General features: G+C 43.9%; 1 long non-coding RNA gene across 4 annotated transcripts; it reads right to left on the reverse strand.

The window, feature by feature from the left end:
- Positions 1 to 4,392: 4,392 nt before the first annotated feature.
- Positions 4,393 to 10,610, reverse strand: LOC111949777 (uncharacterized). Of its 4 annotated transcripts, none has more exons than XR_011473805.1 (5): positions 10,222 to 10,610; positions 8,925 to 8,982; positions 6,270 to 6,652; positions 5,583 to 5,703; positions 4,393 to 5,467 (listed from the first exon to the last, which is right to left on the reverse strand). It is a non-coding gene; the product is annotated as an uncharacterized lncRNA (long non-coding RNA). The 4 variants fall into 4 exon arrangements; XR_011473804.1 differs by having other exon boundaries at positions 5,583 to 5,708; positions 6,337 to 6,652; positions 10,222 to 10,608; XR_002875391.3 differs by having other exon boundaries at positions 6,337 to 6,652; positions 10,222 to 10,606.
- Positions 10,611 to 23,707: the final 13,097 nt, after the last annotated feature.

Below are 23,707 nucleotides of genomic sequence, written 5' to 3' on the forward strand. Positions count from 1 at the left end.
CGGTGTAGTACGGTTTGATCTTAGTCCTGTATTGATCCTTTGCCTGTTTGATGGTTCGTCAGGGGGCATAGCGGGATTTTTTACAAGCTTCCRGATTAGAGTCCCGCTCCTTGAAAGCGGCAGCTCTAGCCTTTAGCTCAATGCGGATGTTGCCTGTAATCCATGGCTTCTTGTTGGGATATGTACGTACAGTCACTGTGGGGACGACTTTATCGATGTCCACCTAGACATCTTACGTCACCGTTCACTTGACTACAATAAACATTGGTCCGACACATTTGTCTTAACACGGCAATGCTCGGAGAGGGGTAAGCGTACACAGGTTAGCGTTTTTCGACATGAACCTAACCTTAACCACACTGCTAACCCTAAGCTTAAAATAAGACCAAAAAGCTAATTTTTGTTTTCATGAATTTTTACAATATAGCCAATTTTGACTTTCCAGCTGGCTATCTAAGGGGAAGTCAGTCAGTTCTGCCTCCAGGACAAGACTCATGATAATAAACATCAACCTATCTAAGCCAAGTGTCGTTCGTACATTACGGATGGAGATGTGACGTGGATGTGGAGAAGTCAGATTTGAATTGAGATTTGCATCTTTACACTACTGAAATATGTGTATGCCAAAACTCTCTCATGAGTGTCAACATACAGTTCAATGGAACTGAAAATTTACACAGTCTTTGTTTATACTATAAAAACAACTTTTTTTTCAGGAAACTGGAAGCATATTCCTAGCAGTACTGTAGTTGTCTGAAATTCTTAGTTCTTAGTTTCTGGCCCAGCTTTAACATTATGCAACAACTTCTGGGGAAAAGCATCATAACTACAAACTGTAGTGTTTACTGTCATGTAGACATGCAAGGAGTAGCCATCCAAAACTTTCCTCTCAGGATCAGTTTTCCAGACACAGAGTAAACCTACTCTTGGACTAAACTGCAAATAGTCTGGGTAGCCATTTGACTATATGTTCAGGAGTCTTATGGCTTGGGGGTAGAAGCTGTTTAGAAGACTCTTGGACCTAGACTTGGAGCTCCGGTACCGCTTGCCGTGCAGTAGCAAAGAGAAGTGTCAATAACTAGGGTGGCTGGAGTATGTATGTACGGTCACTGTGGGGAAGACGTTATCGATGCACTTATCAATGAAGCCAATTACTGATGTGGTGTACTCCTCAATGCCATCAGAGGAATCCCAGAACATATTCCAGTCTGTGCTAGCAAAACAGTCCTGTAGCTTAGCATCTGCGTCATCTGACCACTTTTTTATTGATCTAGTCACTGGTGCTTCCTGCTTTAATTTGTGCTTGTAAGCAGGAATCAGGATAGAATTATGGTCAGATTTGCCAAATGGAGGGTGAGGGTGTGCTTTGTATGCGTCTCTGTGTGTGGAGTATAGCTGGTCCAGAATTATTTTTCCTCTGGTTGCACATTTAACATGCTGATAGAAATTTGGTAAAACAGATTTAAGTTTCCCTGCATTAAAGTCCCCGGCTATTAGGAGCGCCGCCTTTGGGTGTGCGTTTTCTTGTTTGCTTATAGCGGAATACAGCTCATTCAATGCTGTCTTCGTGCCAGCCTGACTGTGGAGGTATGTAAACAGCTACAAAGAATACAGATGAAAACTCTCAGTAGGTAGTGTGGTCTACATCTTATCATGAGATACTCTACCTCAGGCAATAGCTCAAGACCTCACCCATCAATCCTATTACAATTTTTTTTAAATGACACTTCCTCTCATAGATTGGGTCTACATGGTCATATATGGTTTCGTAGTCGTACATGAGCCAGATGTGTTGGATCATGTTGAAATATGTTTGTGTTTACTGCACATGGCGAAGTGAGTCTCTGGCACCATGCATGTTTGTCTGGAGGAATGCAGAGCTTGTACCAGATGTGAATTTTCTTTTTCAAAAGATTGTCTTTAACCTCGAAGAGCTCAGGTGCTAAAACACAAATCAACATTTAAAAACTGCACTTTCAAGGAGTAAGGACATTCAGGATGTGTATATTTATCTTGAYTGTATATTACAGTATTTTTTTAACAACTAATCTATTCTGAGAGTTCACCCTGCCCGCTGTGTGTATAACTAAAGCCAATCGTGGTTTAGGGAWCACTCTTTTCCTGCAACACATCCAAAGTAAGTTTTTTCCCCCCTACTGTTTTTAGTGCTGTTTGTATTGTTGTAGCACTGGTGAGTAAGATTTCCAAAGAACTTATTGTATATATCCACATCCAAGGCTAATGTAAATACTAATTCAGGGCTGGAATGTGTGCAAGTGGTTCAAATATATACAATTGAAGTAGGAAGTTTACATACACTTAGGTTGGAGTCATAAAAACTATTTTTTTCAACCACTCCACAAATCTCGTTAACAAACCMGTTTTGGTAAGTCGGTTAGGACATCTACTTTGTGCATGACAATAATGTTTTCAACAATTGTTTACAAAAAKAATATTTCACAGTATCACAATTCCAGTGGGTCAGAAGTTTACATACACTAAGTTGACTGTGCCTTTTAACAGCTTAGAAAACTCCAGAAAATTATGTCATGGCTTTAGAAGCTTCTGATAGGCTAATTGACATAATTTGAGTCAATTGGAGGTGTACCTGTGGATGTATTTCAAGGCCTACCTTCAAACTCAGTGCCTCTTTGCTTGACATCATGGGAAAATCAACAGAAATCAGCCAAGACCTCGGAAAAACCACAAGTCTGATTCATCCTTGGAGCAATTTCCAAATGCCTGAAGGTACCATGTTCATCTGTAAAACAGTACTGAAGTACAACACCATGGGACCACGCAAGCCATCATTCCGCTCAGGAAAGACGCGTTCTGTGTCCTTGAGATGAACGTACTTTGGTGCGAAAAGTGCAAATCAATCACAGAACAGCAGCAAAGGACATTGTGAAGATGCTGGAGGAAACAGGAACAAAGTATCTATATCCAAAGTAAACGAGTCTCATAATCGACATAACTGAAAGGCGCTCAGCAAGGAAGAAGCCACTGCTCCAAAACGCCATAAAAAAAGCCAGACCAAGGTTTGCAAATGCACATGGGGACAAAGATTGTACTTTTTGGAGAAATGTCCTCTGGTCTGATGAAAAAAAAATAGAACTGTTTGGCCATAATGACCATCCTTATGTTAGGAGGAAAGGGGGAGGCTTGCAAGCCAAAGAACACTATCCAACCGTGAAGCACGGGGTGGCAGCATCATGTTGTGGGGGTGCTTTGCTGGAGGGACTGGTAACACTTAACAAAAGATGGCATCATGAGGACGAAAATTATGTGGATATATTGAAGCAACATCTCAAGACATCAGTCAAGAAGTTAAAGCTTGTCGCAAATGAGTCTTCCAAATGGACATGACCCAAGCATACCGCCAAAGTTGTGGCAAATTGGCTTAAGGAAAACAAAGTCATGGTATTGGAGTGGCCATCACAAAGCCGACCTTAATCCATAGAACATTTGTGGGCAGAACTGAAAAAGCATGAGCGAGCAAGGAGGCCGACAAACCTGACTCAGTTACACCAGCTCTGTCAGGAGGAATGGGCCAAAATTCACCCAACTTATTGTGGGAAGCTTGTGGAAGACTACCCKAAACGTTTGACCCAAGTTAAACAATTTATAGGCAATGCTACCAAATACTAATTAAGTGTGCGTAAACTTCTTACCCACTGGGAATGTGATGAAAGAAAAGCTTAAATATATCACTCTACTACTATTATTCTGACATTTCACATTCTTAAAATAAAGTGGTGATCCTAACTGACCTAAGACATGGAATTTTCTCTGATTAAATATCAGGAATTGTGAAAGACTGAGTTTAAATGTATTTGGCTAAGGTGCATGTAAACTTCAACTGTATCTGGTGTAAACACATTTAATATGTGTCACGGCTCCTCCTCTGCAGTGCAGGGGCGGTTCCTCCTGCAGGCAGAGGAGGGTCGTTAGTGATTGGAGTCACCTGGGCTCTAAGTATTTAAACTGTCACTAATCTCTCTCTCTCTCTCTCTCTCTGCTCCTCCAGGTATGCTCATGATTTGTTTGTTCCTTTGTAGTTTTGCATAGTTTTCACTCAGTCATGTTCACACACACATATTCACGCATCCATGCACTTTACATACACCTTACATTATGATACTTCCACACCTCATTCCTTTTTCTTAGTTTAAAGTTAATAGTTTTGTTTATAATAAAGAACACTTTTAATTGGCCTATACCTGTTGTTCGTGTCCCCTCATTTTTGTCACAGGCTATGAGCCGGCTTGTGACATATGACCTAAGAAAATAAGCATTGGCTGTGTACAGATAACCGCATTTGGTTCTAAATAGTAGGCATTGAGTATGTGAAAATAGTACATTTGTGACCGACCGCCTTGCTTAGGCCTTAGCAAAATTTTAAATAGTGTTTATTTATTGTTACATTGGATAACAGCAGAGACACAGAGCTACAAAATGGTATATAATACTGCATTTAAGGAACAATGGGAAGAAATTCCGCTTCGAAAGTTGAAACTTGTAATCCCATTTTTGAGAAAATGGCCCTTKAATGTTTTGGTAAACCTACTGGAATACTCTTCTTTGTCTACACCCATTCAGCATTGTTCCCAACCGCTTAAGCCAGCCCCACCTATTTCTTTAAGGATTCACATGTGAGGTCATGTGCTTAATCTTTACTATACTACTCACTGTTAAGACTAAGTAGTAAAAGTAGTAGCCTACAATAATGAARAATTCCAGGCAAGCAGAAAGTGTCCAGAAAAATATTTTTAGAAATATTAGATGATGCTTACCCAGACACACTTGTTTAAATTGATGGGTCATGTGAAAGAAATGCTATAATCACCAGGCACATCTTGCTAAGTGGATGGGTCTCTACAGAAGGTATAAACAGTACGGCGAAATGGTTACTTGCATAGTAGCAATATCAAAGATAGATTCTTTTTTTTCTTTATAGTGACACAATTGTCAATGCCAGTAGAGAAAGAACCAAATTATATATTGTGTGTACAAGAATATCAATAACGATCAGTGATAGAGGTAGTTATATGCATATAAATCAGGGGTAAAGTGGCTGAGCATCTTGATAAAAAAAAGTAGAAGCAACATATGGCGTGTGTTAGGAGAGTCAAGTGAATAGAGGCAGTGCAGAGTGCTGATTACTGGGAACTCGCCCCCAGTGATGAACTGGTCCGTCCGAACCACGCATGAACAAGGGAATCGATATTCGGAGCATGTTTCTGTCCAGCTCTCGACTTTGGTGAATGGCATGTGATGTCCATAGCCTCTTCGTCACAAAACTCCTTGATCTTCTCAGAAAGATTAGTTTTTGTCTAGCTGTATACAGTCCAGTACAGGCAGACCATCTAGAGGTGAAAGGATGTCAGCGCTGCGCTGCAGCTGAAACCTGGCCCCGACTGAGTCAGAACGCTCCTTGGCAACAACACCAGGCTCCAAAGCATCGAAGCTGTAAAACAGGAAATAACGGAAAAAAATTTAAACATTACAACCTTGCATAACATCAATTCACCTCCCAAGTTTAGATAAAAAGAATAACCTCATACAATGACAATGATATTCACCTGAAGTGCTGGTACTGCTTGATTTGTGGCACCTGCCTAAAGTACGGAGTGAGGTATTGTTGCCAGCCATTGCGTTCCACCAGCACTGTATCATCCAGTCCAACCAGCCGTGGGATGAGTTCTAAACTTGAAATATTGTTAATTATCAAGTATCCTATTTAAATACTGAGTGCCATAGTCTAGTTTGTATATCTGTAGGGGGAATGTATTGAGTAAAGGAAGTGCAATCACGTGGCAGGCACTGAAATGGGTGGAGAGATGTGGTTTAGTGAGGGGGGGTCGAGGTCAGGTTACAAAAAGGGAGAAGGAACAGTTTATGGACCGCGTCACTTAATTTCCTGCCATAGCAATAAAGATGGAATGTTTGGGGGGTGGGTGTATATATATATTACACACACCCCCACTGGTGAAACCATGTATTTGTCTTATGGAGCTGTATGACAATTGGTGAATAAACTTGGTTTAAGCTTTACTAATCGTCCGTGAGTTTTAGTAGGTTAATTTAGAACACACACACACACACACACACACACACACAGTACTAGTCAAAAGTTTAGACACACCTACTCATTCAAGGGTTTCTTTTTTTAAACTATTTTCCACATTGTAGAACAATAGCGAAGACATCAGAACTAAGAAATAACATATGGAATCATGTAGTAAAAAAAAAAGAAAAAAAGAAATTACATCAAAAGTAGCCACCCATTGCCTTGACAGTTTTGCACACTCTTCGCATTCTCTTAACCAGCTTCACCTGGAATGTGTCCAACAGTCTTAGGAGTTTCCACATATGCTGAGCACTTATTGGCTGCTGTTCCTTCACTCTGCAGTCCAACTCATGCCCTTCAGGACATCTACAGCACCCGGTGTCACAGGATGGACAAGAAGATCATCAAGGACCTCAGCCACCCGGATCAAGGCCTGTTCACCCCGTGATCATCCTGAAGGCGAGGTGCATCAAAGCTAGAATCGTGAGACTGAAAAACAGCTTCTGTCTCAAGGCCATCAGACTTAAATAGTCATCACTAGCCRGCTTCCACCCAGTACCTTGCACTTTAGAGGCTGCTGCCCTGTGTACATAGACATGGAACACTGGTCACTTTAATAATGTTTACATACTGTTTAACCCCTTTCATATGTATATACTGTTTTCTAGTCACGGCCATCCTATTAAACTATTGCTGTATATAAAGTGCATTCGGAAAATATTCAGACCCCTTCACTTTTTCTACATTGTTAGGTTAATTCTAAAAATGTATGTAATCGCTTTTCATAAATCTACACACAAAACCTCATAATGACAAAGCAAAAACAGGTTAAGAAATGTATAAAAAAGACAATTGAAATATGACATTTACATAAGTACTCCGACCCTTTACTCAGTACTTTGTTGAAACACCTTTAGCAGCGATTACAGCCTTGAATCTTCTTGGGTCTGCTGCTACAAGCTTGGTACACCTGTATTTGGGGGAGATTCTCCCATTCTTCTCTGCAGATCCTTTCAAGCTTTGTCAGGTTGGATGGGGAGCATCGCTGCACAGCTATTTTCAGGGCTCTCCAGAGATGTTCGATCGGGTTCAAGTCCAGGCTCTGGCTGGGCCACTCAAGGACATTCAGAGACTTGTCCCGAAGCTACTCCTGTGTTGTCTTGGCTGTGTGCTTAGGGTCCTTGTGCTGTTGGAAGGTGAACCTTCACCCCAGTCTGAGGTCCTGAGCGCTCTGGAGCAGGTTTTCATCAAGGATCTCTGTACTTTGATCTGTTCATTTTTCCCTCGATCCTGACTAGTCTCCCAGTCCCTGCTGCTGAAAAACATYCCCACACCATGATGCTGCCACCACCATGCTTCACTGTAGGGATGGTGCCAGGTTTCCTCCAGATGTGATGCTTGGCACTGAGGCCAAATAGTTCAATCTTGGTTTCAACAGACCAGATAATCTTGTTTCTCATGGTCTGAGTCTCTTTAGGTGCCTTTTGGCAAAATCCAAGCAGCCTGTCATGTGCTTTTTTTTACTGAGGAGTGGCTTCCATCTGGCCACTCTACAATAAAGGCCTGATTGGTGGAGTGCTGCAGAGATGGTTGTCCTTCTGGAAGGTTCTCCCATCTCCACAGAGGAACTCTGTCAGAGTGACCATTGGGTTTTTGGTCACCTCCCTGACCTAGGCCATTCTCCCCCGATTGCTCAGTTTGGCCGGGCAGCCAGCTCTAGGAAGAGCCCCGGTGGTTCCAAACTTCTTCCATTTAAGAATGATGAAGGCCACTGTGTTCTTGGGGACCTTCCATACTACAGACATTTTTTAGAACCCTTACCCAGATCTGTGCCTCAACACAATCCTGTMTCGGAGCTCTAAGGACAATTCCTTCGACCTCATGGCTTGGTTTCTGCTCTGCCATGTACTGTCAACTGTGGGACCTTATACAAATGTGTGCCTTTCCAAAGCATGTCCAATCAATTGAATTTAYCTCAGGTGGACTCCAATCAAGTTGTAGAAACATTTCAAGGATGATCAATGGAAACAGGATRCAGCTGAGCTTAATTTAGTCTCATAGCAAAAGGTCTGAATACTTATGTGAATAAAGTATTTTCTTTTTGCCTCGTCATTATGGGGTATTGTGTGAAAACGTCAAGGGGTCTGAATACTTTCCGAATGCACTGTATACTGTTCTATACACATATTTAGATACAGTGTATATATATGAATAAAATATGTAGTATATGTCCACAACATCTATACACCCCATCACACATGTGTTCCAAGCTCCAACAGTRCAGTAATATCTAACAATACACACATCTGAAAGTGAAAGAATGGAATAAAGACACTTGGAAATATTAGTATGAGCAATGTCAGAGTCCGATGTATAAATAATATTCATACTTCAGACTCCGACATTGCTTATACTAATATTTTCTATATTTCTTAATTAAATGTTTTTACTTTTAGATGCATGTATTGTTAGACATTACTGCACTGTTGGAGCTTGGAACACTACACCCACAATAACATCTGCTAAATATGTATATGCGACCAATAAAATGGGATTTGATTTGTGTGTCAGGTTGGTCACTGTGACAGAATATCTGTGCAAATGACAAATAAAGCAAGTATGGAAAAATGAAGGCCAGACTATCTACAGTAGCTGTTCATGTAATGTATCTAGTCTCAAAGTGGCTGCATGGTTCTTAAGTCTCTGGTGAAGTTAAGTCTTTAACGTTTCCATTAAGGTAGTACTATTGGTTATCGATGACAGTGTTGAAGACGTAGATTCTGTTTACCACAGGGTCAATGAAAATCTGTGTTTGTTTCCCCCAAAATCTCTGGAAATGTTCAGTTTTACTTACCCTCAAATTTTGGAATCAATGAGGCCAGGTTCCACTCATTCAGAATATCTTCACAAAGCTGTCAATGCAAAACTAAAATGTTAGAAACATAGCTAGCTAAAATAAGTTATAAGTTACATCAAATTGAATGTAAACTTTAACATTAGCTAGCTAACAGAATTTGCATCCATCCTCAACTTCACAAGTCTGACTAAAGCTGCCATTATCAGAAACCATTCAAAACCAGTACAGTAACAGTAGCTAACTCAATCACCATGCAAGCATGAGATAAGCCTTCCAGATAGCTTGGTTAAATTAACCCAGATGGAGAATAAGTAAAATCTAGTTACGATAACTTAGCTAACAAGTGAAACAGTGTCCGACACAGTCTAGAAGTGTCAGACTTAGCTAGCTAACTTTAGATAGCTGTCATTACAGACAATGACATAGTCAGCTAGCTAGCCATAGGTTGACAAAAAGGTACATTTAGTTATATCCGCGACAACACTTCAGTAAGCTAGCGTCGCGARCATGGTCGCGAGGCTAACGTCACCACAACCAGAGATATTAGCACAGAAATGGCTAGGTAGCTAAAGGTCGTTAGCTTGCTAACTCTCAARATAACGTTAGCTAGCTACCTAATTATGACAGGACAACCTATTTAACCTGAATGACCATCAAATTCATAATTCGTAACGTTTGTTACTTACTGTTTTCAGTCGGCCAAAACACACTTAGCATGTCGAAATAACGTTATCCGTTTTCCCCTCGTCAGTCACTCGGTTGCACTAGAACACTTGCAAATATCCTAGTGGATTTCACGCGCTGGTGGCGGGAGAATTAACCCACTGGCTGGGTCAAATATCCATAGGCCAACCTCAATTACCCATCATCAACAACAACCCAACCTGCCAATACAGCCTCTTCCGACACCACGGGTATGGGAAGTGTATCCATCTACAAATGTTTTGCTCTTATGTCAAATCAACTCATATTGTTGCTAGCTACAGTACCTTAGCTGTTGTGCTAGCTAACATAATACCAATATGCATGTCAATATGCAGTAAGACAGCAAATTATTAAGATAAAATAGTGCTTAAGCAAGTGAACTACCTATCACATAAATTGTGAAAAAAATCTGATATTAAGATTAACGTTAGCTAGCTCAGCACCAGTCAGTCAGTGGCGATGACAGAATGAAACCAACAAAATGGGTTTCACTCTATCCCATAAAACATGACATTGCTAACTAGGCATACTTTAGCTAATAACATGTTAAAGTTTATTAGGAAGTTTAATTAATCAGTTAGACACTCACCGGACAACTTTGGTAGGCACTGTAGCTAGCTAGATAGCTTGGTTTCCATTTTTCCAACATATGTTTCTAATCACTTTGAGTCATCACAAGGAGTCATCATGTCAGGTCGTCCTGAGGCATGGTCCTAGGGCTCAGGTCCCCCGAGAGAGAGAAAGAAAGAGAGAATTAGAGAGAGCATACTTAAATTCACACAGKACACCGGATAAGACAGAAGACAGGCACAACCCAAGGGGGGGCGCCAACCCAGACAGGAAGATCACGTCAGTGACTCAACCCACTCAAGTGACGCACCCCTCCTAGGGACGGCATGAAAGAGCACCAGTAAGCCAGTGACTCAGCCCCTGTAATAGGGTTAGAGGCAGAGAATCCCAGTGGAGAGAGGGGAACCGGCCAGGCAGAGACAGCAAGGGCGGTTCTTGCTCCAGAGCCTTCCGTTCACCTTCACACTCCTGGCCAGACTACACTCAATCATAGACCTACTGAGAGAATGAGTCTTCATTAAAGACTTAAAGTTGAGACCGAGTCTGTGTCTCTCACATGGTAGGCAGACCATTCCATAAAAAATGGAGATCTATAGAGACACCCTGCCTCCAGCTGTTGTCTTAGAAATTCTAGGACAATTAGGAGGCCTGCCGTCTTGTGACGTAGCGTACGTGTAGGTATGTACGGCAGACCAACTCGGAAAGATAGGTAGGAGCAAGCCCATGTAACGCTTGGTAGGTTAACAGTAAAACCTTGAAATCAGCCCTTGCCTTAACAGAAGCCAGTGTAGGGAGGCTAGCACTGGAGTAATATGATAATTTTTTTTGGTTCTATCAGATTCTAGCAGACCGTATTTAGCACTAACTGAAGTTATTTAGTGCTTTATCGGGTAGCGGAAAGTAGAGCATTGCAGTAGTCTAACCTAGAAGTAACAAAAGCATGGATTAATTTTTCTGCATCATTTTTGGACAGAAAATGTCTGATTTTTGCAATGTTACGTAGATGGAGAAAAGCTGTCCTTGAAACAGTCTTGATATGTTCGTCAAAAGAGAGATCAGGGTCCAGAGTAACGCCGAGGTCCTTCACAGTTTTATTTGAGACGACTTTACAACCATCAAGATTAATTGTCAGATTTAACAGAAGATCTCTTTGTTTCTTGGGACCTAGAACAAGCATCTCTGTTTTGTCCGAGTTAAAAATAAAAAAAAACACAAATAAACTGTATTGCCCYCCACCTCCCAAAAAAGAACACGTTTTCAAAAGTCAAACAAATTCTAAAACATCTCAAACAAAATAAATAAAAAAATAATCAAATCAAATTGTATTTGTCACATGCACCGACTACAACGGGTGTAGACCTTACCGTGAAATGCTTACTTACAAGCCCTTAACCAACAATGAGGTTCAAGAAATATTGACTAAATAGACTAAAGTAAACAATAAAATRAAAAGTAACACAATAAAATAACAATAACGAGGCTATATACAGGGGGTACCGGTACCGAGTCAATGTGCGGGGGTACAGATGAGTCGAGGTAGGGATAAAGTGACTATGCATAGGTAATAAACAGTGAGTAGCAGTAGTGTAAAGAACAGTCGATGACTTGGGTGACTGGAGTCTTTGACAATTTTTGGGGCCTTCCTCTGACACTGGATGGCCGGAAGCTTGGCCCCAGTGATGTACTGGGCCGTACGCACTACCCTCTGTAGCGCCTTATGGTCGGATGCCGAGCAGTTGCAATACCAGGTGGTGATGCAACCGGTCAGGATGCTCTCGATGATGCAGCTCTAGAACGTTTTGAGGATCTCGGGACCCATGCCAAATCTTTTCAGTCTCCTGAGGGGGAAAAGGGGTTGTTGTGCCCTCTTCACGACTGTCTTGGTGTGTTTGGACCATAATMGTTTGTTGGTGATGTGGACACCAAGGAACTTGACACTCTCGACCCGCTCTACTACAGCCCAGTCAATGTTAATGGGGTCCTGTTCGGCCCTCCTTTTCCTGTAATCCACGATCAGCTCCTTTGTCTTGCTCACATTGAGGGTGAGGTTGTTGTCCTGGCACCACACTGCCAGCTCTCTGACCTCCTCCCTGTATGCTGTCTCATCGTTGTCGGTGATCAGGCCTACCATTGTTGTGTCGTCAGCAAACTTGATGGTGTTGGAGTCGTGCTTGGCGATGCGGTCGTGGGTGAACACGGAGTACAGTAGGAAAATAAGTAGGTATTCCTGAGGGGCCCCAGTGTTGAGGATCAGCATGGCAGATGTGTTGTTGCCTACCCTTACAACCTGGGGGCAGCCCATCAGGAAGTCCAGGATCCAGTTGCAGAAGGGAGGTGTTTAGTCCCAGGGTCCTTAGCTTAGTGATGAGCTTTGTGGGCACTATGGTTTGAACATTGAGCTGTAGTCAATGAACAGCATTCTCACATAGGTGTTCCTTTTGTCCAGGAGGGGTAGGGCAGTGTGGAGTGTGATTGGGATTGCGTCATCTGTGGATCTGTTGAGGCAGTATATGAATTGGAGTGGGTGTAGGGTTTCTGGGATTATGGTGTTGATGTGAGTCATGACCAGCCTTTCAAAGCACTTCATGTCTACCGACGTGAGTGCTACGGGGTAGTAGTCATTTAGGCAGGAAACCTTTACTTTCTTTGGCACAGGGACTATGGTGTTCTGCTTGAAACATGTACTGTAGGTGTTACTGACTCAGTCAAGGAGAGGTTGAAAATGTCAGTGAAGACACTTGCCAGTTGGTCCACGCATGCTCTGAGTACACGTCCTAGTAATCGGTCTGAATGTTGACCTGTTTAAAGGTCTTGCTCACATCGGCTACGGAAAGCGTGATCACACAGTCGTCCGTAACAGCTGGTGCTTGTAACGACTGTCTTCGGGTGAAAGAGAGGAGGACCAAGATGCAGCGTGAATATAATYCATATTTAATGGGAAATACTTAAACACCGAACAAAACAACAAACCGACAAAAAGGAACGAAGACGATACAGTCCCGTAACGTGAACACTAAACACTGGTACACTGAAACAGGAACAATCACCCACAAACAAACAGTGAAAACAGGCTACCTTAATATGGTTCCCAATCAGAGACAATGACACACACCTGCCTCTGATTGAGAACCATATTAGGCCAAACAAACACCCCACATAGAAACACAAAACATAGAATGCCGACCCAGCTCACGTCCTGACCAACTAAACAAAGACTAAACAAAGGAAATAAGGTCAGGAACGTGACAGTGCTCTCATGCATGCTTCAGTGTTGCTTGCCTCGAAGAGATCATGAAAGTAATTTAGCTCATCTGGTATGCTCACATAACTGGGCAGCTCGTGGATGGGTTTCCCTTTGTAGTCCGTAATAGTTTGCAAGCCCTGCCACATCTGATGAGTGTCAGAGCCAGAGTAGTAGGATTCAATCTTAGTCCTGTATTGATGCTTTGGCTGTTTGATGATTCGTCTGAGGGCATAGCGGGATTTCTTATAAACGTCCGGATTAATGTCCCGCTCCTTGAAAGCGGCAGCTCTAGCCTTTAGCTAGGCACGGATGTTGCCTGTAATCCATGGCTTCTGGTTGGGATATGTACGCACGGTCACTGTGGGGACGACGTCGTCGACGCACTTATTGATGAAGCCAGTGACTGAGGTGATATACTCCTCAATGCAATTTTATGAATCGCGGAACATATTCCAGTTTGTGCTGGCTAAACAGTCATGTAGCGTGGCATCCACGTCATCTGACCACTTCTTCATTGAGCGAGTTACTGGTACTTCCTAGTTCGTTTTTGCTTCTAAGCAGTAATCAGGAGGATATAATTATGATCAGATTTGCCAAATGGAGGGCGAGGGACAGCTCTGTATGCGTCTCTGTGTGTGGAGTAAAGGTGGTCTATAAATGTTTTTCCTCTGGTTGCACATGTGACATGCTGGTAGAAATTTGGTAAAACGGATTTACGTTTGCCTGCATTAAAGTCCCCGAAAAACTAGTAAYGCCACTTCTGGATTAGCATTTTCTTGTTTGCTTATGGCCTTATCCTTTCTGAACCACCCATCCCGGTTCCGGGATAATTGTCATCAGAAACGCTGACTAGCATAGCTTAGCCTAGCGCGAACGGTATATAATAAAATATAATTTCATGAAATCACAAGTGCAATATTGCAAAACACAGCTTAGCCTTTTGTTAATCCATCTCAGATTTTGAAATTATGCTTTACAGAGCAAGCAATACTTGCATTTGTGTAAATTTATCGATCGCTCGACAAAACAATAAGAACACCTAGCGTCAGGTAACTTGGTCACGAAAATCAGAAAAGCAATCAAATTAATCGTTTACCTTTGATGATCTTCGGGTGGTTTCACTCACGARACTCCCAGTTAGACAGCAAATGTTCCTTTTGTTCCATAAAGATATTTTGTATATCCAAATACCTCCGTTTGTTTGCTGCGTTATGCCCAGGAATCCACCGGAAAGAGCGTTCGCCTGTTTTCCTTTTTCTTGTATTTATTTAGTTGGTCAGGGCGTGAGTTGGGTGGGTTTGTCTATGTGGTATTTTCTATGTTGGGATGTTTGTGTCGACCGGGTTATGATTTCAATCAGAGACAGCTGTCAATCGTTGTCCCTGATTGAGAATCATACTTAGGCAGCCTGGGTTTCACTTGTGTTTTGTGGGTGTTTGTCTTCCGTGTAGTCGTTGTGCCACACGGGACTGTTTGTCGGTTTTCTATTTGTTATTTTGTTTCATTATAGTGTTCAGTTCGATGCTAATAAATTATGGACACTAACCACTCCGCGTATTGGTCCGATCCTTCTCGCCTCTCCTCGTCCGAGGAGGAGGAATTAGAAAGCCGTGACAGAAACACCCACCACCAAAGGACCAAGCGGAGTGGAGAAGGGCGGAAAAAAACCAAGACTCCTGGACTTGGAAGAGATTCTGGACGGCAAAGGCCCTGGGCTCAGCCAGGGGAATATCGCCGTCCCAAGGCGGAGTTGAGGCAGCGAAGGCAGAGAGGCGCTGGTATGAGGAGGCAGCGCGGCGAGCGGTTGGGAGCCCGAGAGTCAGACCCAAAAATTTCTTGGGGGGGGGCCACGCGGAGTGTGGCAAAGCCGGGTAGAGATACCTGAGCCAACTCCCCGTGCTTACCGTGGAGTGAGAGGGCGTCGTACTGGTCAGACACCGTGTTATGCGGGAAAGCGCACGGTGTCCCGGTACGCTGCTTAGCCCAGTGTGGGCTATTCCACCTCGCCGCACTGGCAGGGCTACGGGGACCATTCAACCTGGTAGGGTTGGGGAGGCTCGGTGCTCAAGAGCGCGTGTCCTCCTTCACGGTCCGGTTACCGGTGCACCTCCACGTACCAGTCCTCCGGTGGCAGCCCCCCGCACCAGGCTGTCTCTCCGGTTCTCTCTCCAGCTGCTCCCACTGTCCAGCGCTGTCAGAGCCTTCCTCCTCTCCAGCGCAGCCTGAGTCTGAACTGCCTGCCTTCCCAGCGCTGTCTGAACTGTCTGCCTGCCAGCGCTGTCTGAACTGTCTGCCTGCCCAGCGCTGTCCGTCTGGCCAGAGCCGTCCAGCAGGACCAGCCAGAGCGTCCAGCCAGGACCAGCCAGAGCCGTCCAGCCAGGACCAGCCAGAGCCGTCAGCCAGGACCAGCCAGAGCGTCCAGCCAGGATCCGCCAGAGCCTCCAGCCAGGATCCGCCAGAGCCGTCCAGCCAGGATCAGCCAGAGCCGTCCAGCCAGGATCCGCCAGAGCCGTCCAGCCAGGATCCGCCAGAGCCGTCCAGCCAGGATCGCCAGAGCCGTCCAACCAGAGCCTTCGCCGGCCGGGATCAGCCAGAGCCTTCCGCCAGACGGGAACAGCCAGAGCCTTCCGCCAGATGGGACCAGCCAGAGCGTCCAGCCAGGACCAGCCAGAGCCGTCCAGCCAGGACCAGCCAGAGCCGTCAGCCAGGATCCGCCAGAGCCGTCCAGCCAGGATCCGCCAGAGCCGTCCAGCCAGGATCCGCCAGAGCGTCCAGCCAGGATCCGCCAGAGCCGTCCAGCCAGGAAAACCGCTAGAGCCGTCCAGCCAGGATCAGCCAGAGCTTCCGCCAGACGGGATCAGCCCAGAGCCTTCCGCCAGACGGGATCAGCGAGAGCCTTCCGCCAGACGGGATCAGCCAGAGCCTTCCGCCAGACGGGATCAGCCAGAGCCGTCCAGCCGGGACCAGCCAGAGCCGTCCAGCCGGGACCAGCCAGAGCCGTCCAGCGGGACCAGCCATAGCGCCAGCCGGCAGCCATAGCCGTCCAGCCGGGACCAGCCAGAGCCGTCCAGCCGGGACCAGCCAGAGCCGTCCAGCCGGGAAGCCCAGAGCGTCCAGCCGGACCGCCAGAGCCGTCCAGCCGGGATCCGCCAGAGCCGTCCAGCCGGGTCCAGCCGGGATCCGCCAGAGCCGTCCAGCCGGGATCCGCCAGAGCCGGCCAGCCGGGGTCCGCCAGAGCGGCCAGCCGGGATCCGCAGCCCGGGATCGCCAGAGCCAGCAGCCGGATCCGCCAGAGCCAGCCAGCCGGGATCCGCCAGAGCCCAGCCGGGATCCGCCAGAGCCAGCCAGCCGGAGCTGCCCTCAGTCCGGAGCTGCCCCTCAGTCCGGAGCTGCCCTCAGTCCGGTGCTGCCCTTTGGTATAGTGGGATTGACATGGAGGCTGGCCATTGGGAGGAGGCCACGGAAGCGGGGTTTGACTATGGTGGGGTGGGGACCACGACCAGCGCCAGAGCCGCCACCGTGGACAGACGCCCACCCAGACCCTCCCTAGAGTTTATGCTGGTGCGCCCGGAGTTCGCACCTTAAGGGGGGGGTTATGTCACGTTCCTGACCTGTTTTCCTTTTTCTTGTATTTATTTAGTTGGTCAGGGCGTGAGTTGGGTGGGTTTGTCTATGTGGTATTTTCTATGTTGGGATGTTTGTGTCCGGCCGGGTATGATTCTCAATCAGAGACAGCTGTCAATCGTTGTCCCTGATTGAGAATCATACTTAGGCAGCCTGGGTTTCACTTGTGTTTTGTGGGTGTTTGTCTTCCGTGTAGTCTTGTGCCACACGGGACTGTTTGTCGGTTTTCTATTTGTTATTTTGTTTCATTATAGTGTTCAGTTCGATGCTAATAAATTATGGACACTAACCACTCGCGTTTGGTCCGATCCTTCTCGCTCTCCTCGTCCGAGGAGGAGTAATTAAGAAAGCCGTGACAGGTTGATATCCCTTTATATGGGCAATAGGGATGCATGGGAACAGAGAGGTCTCAAAAACAGGGCCACTTCCTGGTTGGATTTTCCTCAGGTTTTAGCCTGCAATATCAGTTCTGTTTAACTCACAGACAAAAAAWTTACAGTTTTGGAAACTTCAGAGTGTTTTCTATCCTAATTTGACTATTATATGCATATTCTAGTTTCGGGGGCTGAGAAATAGGCAGTTTCAAATGGGTACGCCTTTTTAGCCAAAAGCGAAAACTGCGCCCCCTAGTCTTAAGAAGTTTTAAACAGCTTGTTGAGTGCGATCTTAGTGCCAGCATCGGTTTATGGTGGTAAATAGACGGCTATGAATAATATAGATGAAAACTCTTTTGGTAGATAGTGTGGTCTACAGCTTATCATGAGGTACTCTACCTCAGGCGAGCAATACCTCGAGGCATCTTTAATATTAGTTTACTTTCCAATGATTGCACGTTCGCCAATAGAACGGATGGTAGAGGCGGGTTATGTAACGGCAGTCTAGCTCTTCCTCCTCGGACGAGGAGAGGCGAGAAGGATCGGAGGACCAATGTGCAGCGTGGTAAGTTTCCATGATTTAATATACACGAAAACAAGACACAATACAAAATAACAAACGAACTAACCGTCACAGTCCCGTGTGGCACAAACACTGACACAGGAAACAACCACCCACAAATCCCCAACACAAAACAAGCCACCTATATATGATTCTCAATCAGGGACAACGATTGACAGCTGCCTCTGATTGAGAATCATACCAGGCCGAACTCAAAATCCCAACATAGAAAAACACACATAGACAACCCACCCCAACTCACGCCCTGACCATACTAAATAAATACAAAACAAGGGAAATAAGGTCAGGAACGTGACACATGGTCTCTTTCTTGAGTAAGGCACCTCCAAAATGCAGGTGTTATTCAAATTAGCCTACATCACTGCAGTTTACAGCCTAGACAATAATTGTGTACTAACAATAATAAATGCATCATTGCACTGKGTTGTAGCCTAGGAGGTAGAATAATTTTATTTTGTAAAACTGTAGGCCTAATGATATCAAAAGTGGAGCGACCACAGAGCACAGCCTGGAGGAACGCATATGCCTTGATCTTCCATTTGATAATCTGCTACCTAGGCTGCATGTTGAGTGATGCATGTTAAATATGGCAATAGCCTATTAAACTGTTACAAAATGTGTCTATAGCCTATTAAAGTAGCTAAATAAATAATGACCATGACAGGCAATGGAAAAAATCATGGTGCTAAAAACGTCAGGATTGTGGGGTCGATTCATGAACAGAAAATTAAGCCATGCATACTGTCGCTTTGGATAAAAGCGTCTGCTTACTGTCACGTTTCTTATTTTTGCACACCTCATATTTGTGAAACATCGAACATTTTACTGCACGGAACTTTTGACAGTAGCTATGGGCTGCATGCGCATTCGAAGAAGAAAAAAAACAGCGTATCTAAACCGGGTAAATTATGAATTGTATCATCAACAGTGTAACTTTGTCATAGTGTTTCTTTCTCATAACCCAAGGTTGCAAGCCACATTTTTGCTGAACCTGAACATAGACAAAGTTTATTTCAAGATTGAGACCTCACATCACCAAGTCAACAGTAAGCTACTATTTCCATTTAGCAAATAGAAGCATACATGTATCATCAATTGCCAACATCAATGCTTTCTGAAGTATCCATAATAGGGAGCTAGCATTACCCCTAAAGGAACCAAAAACACACGATCCAGCAGCCGTGGCCTCTGCGCCTGACTTTCCAACGGTCAGTTGGTTAGCAGTCGAGGCCAGTCAGAGAAGATACCAAAAAGTTCCAAATAGGTTATCGTAGCTATTGTATTTGTCGTAGTGTATTTCGTTGTTGTCGCTAATTAGTTTGTGACATTGTAGCTGGCATAGTTTCTGGACTGGTCATGGTTGATGTTATGGGTGTAAGATTGCAATACATGGCACAGTGATGCCATCTGTTGGTAMATGTTAATAACTGCAACTCCAGTGTTTTTAACGGTGTGCTTAAGATACCTGGATGTATTGCAATGTACAGTCGTGGCCAAAAGTTTTGAGAATGACACAAATATTAATTTCCACGTTTGCTGCTTCAGTGTCTTTAGATATTTTTGTCAGATGTTACTATGGAATAATGAAGTATAATTACAAGAATTTCATAAGTGTCAAAGGCTTTTATTGACAATTACAGGAAGTTGATGCAAAGAGTCAATATTTGCAGTGTTGACCCTTCTTTTTCAAGACCCCTGTAATCCGCCCTGGCATGCTGTCAATTAACTTCTGGGCCACATCCTGACTGATGGCAGCCCATTCTTGCATAACCAATGCTTGGAATTTGTCATCATTTGTGGGGTTTTGTTTGTCCACCCGCCTCTTGAGGATTGACCACAAGTTCTCAATGGGATTAAGGTCTGGGGAGTTTCCTGGCCATGGACCCAAAATATCGATGTTTTGGTCCCCGAGCCACTTAGTTATCACTTTTGCCTTATGGCAAGGCCTCGCTTTCCATCATGCTGGAAAAGGCATTGTTTGTCACCAAACTGTTCCTGGATGGTTGGAGAAGTTTCTCTTAGAGGATGTGTTGGTACCATTCTTTTTTCATGGCTGTGTTCTTAGGCAAAATTGTGAGTGAGCCACTCTCTTGGCATGAACAACCCCACACATGAATGTTTCAGGATGCTTTGCATGACACAGGACTGATGGTAGGGCTCACCTTGTCTTCTCCGGACAAGCTTTTTTCCGGATGCCCCAAACAATCGGAAAGGGATTCATCAGAGAAAATGACTTTATCCCAGTCCTCAGCAGTCCAATCCCTGTACCTTTTGCAGAATATCAATCTGTCCCTGATGTTTTTCCTGGAGAGAGTGGTGTACTGCTGGTGCCCCCATCCCGCACGCTGAATCAACTTTAGGAGACGGTCCTGGCGCTTGCTGGACTTTCTTGGCACCCTGAAGCCTTCTTCACAACAATTGAACCGCTCTCCTTGAAGTCATTGATGATCCAATAAATGGTGTTTTTTAGGTTCAATCTTACTGCAGTAATATCCTTGCCTGTGAAGCTCTTTTTGTGCAAAGCAATGATGACGGCACGTGTTTCCTTGCAGGTAACCATGGTTGACAGGAAGAACAATGATTCCAAGCACCACCTTCCTTTTGAAGCCTTCCACTCTGCTATTCCCGCACATACTCACCATATCAGCTCATCCCGACAGATTGTGATCTTCCAGCCTTGTCCTCGTCAACACTCACACCTGTGTTAACGAGAGAATCACTGACATGATGTCAGCTGGTCCTTTAGTGGCAGGGCTGAAATGCAGTGGAAATGTTTTTGGGGGATTCAGTTCATTTGCATGGCAAAGAGGGACTTTGCAATTAATTGCAATTCATCTGATCACTCTTCATAACATTCTGGAGTATATGCAAATTGCCATCATAGAAACTGAGGCAGCAGACTTTGTGAAATAATATTTGTGTCATTCTCAAAACTTTTGGCCACGACTGTACAAGACTGGTTACTCGCATCAATGCCTCTGTCTCGTCATTTAACATTCAAACAGTTGTTGTCAAAATTCCTCCGTTAACGTCATAATAATGTATTATTTGTTGAACAACAACTACAGTCCATCCATTCCAGTTTACAATACATTTTAACTTTCCACTAATAATCATTCTAAAAAAATAAATAAAAAATATATAAAAAAGCAACATTATATAGGTTAAATGTTGTTTCCARCTGACCCCATTCCTCACTTAAACCCCATGTAAAGTGATGTGCTCTACAATACGTCTTCTTATTTGTCTCCCTACAAGCAGACRGTCTTTCTACCCTCTCTGATGGGCTGTCTCCACCTTCCACCACAAATACTCAAAATGTGAGTCTGAAGACTGGCACCCTGAGCCTGAGCTGGTGTGGCTGGACAGTAAAGGTGTCAATCTGAAGTGTGAAAACTGTTCAAGGGTGTGTAGACTTTCACTAGGCGCTGTATACCCATTGATTCTTGAAGAAAATAAGTTATAAATGCTTGTCGAGCTTAGTTGAACTGTTCTTTCCCATCTGAATCAAACATAGCCCGGTTTAACTGAAAACAAACACAGTATAGCCTCAAAACATGGTTAAAACTATAACTTTTATATAATGGATGGCCTGGCCTTGCATCCATAGCTCCTATATGTTTATTGTCAGTGATATCTGTCATCCTTGGGACATCCCTACCCTAAACCATAACCTAACCCTTACCCTAAGTTTACACATAACCAAATCTCTTACCTAACCKTAACCATTTTAAATGCCAGCTTCAATGGGGTAGGGACGTCCAAAGGATTCTCAATTGCACGGATCATATGTTTATCATCTGGCAATAGATCACAGAAAATAGTTATTTTCCGATGGAAATTGATCCCGAGGCAAGTTGCCCATCACTGACCTAGAATCCTGAAATTCTGTGCACAAATTTGCCTCAAGGACCCACAAGGTCTGCCACGATGGATTTTCCGCTATTTAGAATTTTTGAAAAACACTTAAATGACTTCTCTGGAACCACAGGGCAAATCTGGATGAAACTTGATATATGGCATCAATGGACCAAGGTATTTCAAAGCAATATTTTCCATTCTAGCATATCAAACAACTGACAAATAAATCTTCATTTGGGTGTGGTCTGGCACTTAAATGCATATAAATCAGACACATATATTTATATTGTAACCAAACTTGGTACACATGTTCCAAAACCTGTCAAGACTCAAAAAATGCAAGGCACATATTTATATCTCTTGATCTGTTGTGCTAAACAGTGAGTAGTGTAGTAAAGATTAAGACTAAAAGTGATAGTAGCCTACAGTAAGGAGCAATTATAGGTAAACAAGAGTGTCCAGATAAAAATATTTTATAAATAATAGATGACGCTTACCCAGACACGCTTGTCTAAATTGATGGGTCATGTGAAATAAACCCCTAGCCACATTCAGTGGTGGACAAAGTACTAAATTGTGATACTTAAATGATTTATAAAAGTATAAATCATTTCAAATTCCTTATATTAAACCAGACGGCACAATTTATTTTTTATTGACGGTTAGCCAGGGGCACACTCCAACACTCCAACACAACATAATTTACAAACAAAGCATTTGTGATTAGTAAGTATGCCAGATCAGATGCAGTAGGGATGACCAGTGATGTTTTCTTGATAAGTGTGTGAATTGGACAATTTTTCTGTCAAAATGTAACGAGTACTTTTGGGTGTCAGGGAAAATATATGGAGTAAAAGGTACTTGATTTTCTTTCGGAATGTAGTGAAGTAAAAGTTGCCAGCTGGAGTTTGATGGCTGGCTGGCTTGCTAGCTAACATTGAACCTATTTGGTTAACTTTAGCTAGCTATGACAATCGGTTCGTATTGCTAGTAATGTTACTCAATGGATTGGGATTAAAGTACATTTTTTAGCTAGCTATCATTAACGTTAGCTGAGGTTAGATGGCTGGCTTGCTAGCTAACATTAACTTGCGTGTATGAAGTGTGTGTAACGTTAGTGATGTTTTCTCAGAATGCCATTTCGCATTGCTAGTTATAGCCTAATGTTAACTAGCTAACTAGCTAACATTGAACCTATTTGGTTAACTTTAGCTAGCTATGACAATCAGTTTGTATTGCTAGTTAAAGCTTGCTGTAGCCAGCTGATGTTAGATGGCTGGCTAGCTAGCTAACATTACGTGTATGAACTGTGTGTAGTGATGTTATCTCAGAATGCAATTTCGCATCTATTGTATAATAATGTTGAAATATTTGTATCTGGAATTTGTCTTTCAGCATCAGTAGAACACGCCTGACTCTGCTCCACCAGTCATACAAGGAGAATGGTCTAATGCCTCCCATCAAAAAGAGGGCTGACCCAAGCAAGCAAAAACAGCAGCGCAGTCATCAACTACATGCACCATTTCTTCTACGGAGTTGGGGAAACACCTGTGGACCTGAATTGTGATAACGGCAGTGGCCAAAACAAGAACAGGTTTGTGCTATGGTATTGTGCCTGGTGGACCATGCACAAGCTACACCACACTCTGGACCTTCACTTCCTGATCACAGGCCACACCAAGTTTGTCCCCGACTGGTGCTTCGGCCTCATCAAGCAGCACTTCAGAAAGACCAGAGTGAACACTTTGTCTGAGATTGCTGGTGTTGTGAAGGACAGCACTGTGACAGGGGTCAACATCCCACAGCTGGTTGGACTGGA

This window comes from Salvelinus sp. IW2-2015, linkage group LG22 (genome assembly GCF_002910315.2).
Source record: "Salvelinus sp. IW2-2015 linkage group LG22, ASM291031v2, whole genome shotgun sequence".
NCBI classification, from domain to species: domain Eukaryota; kingdom Metazoa; phylum Chordata; class Actinopteri; order Salmoniformes; family Salmonidae; genus Salvelinus; species Salvelinus sp. IW2-2015.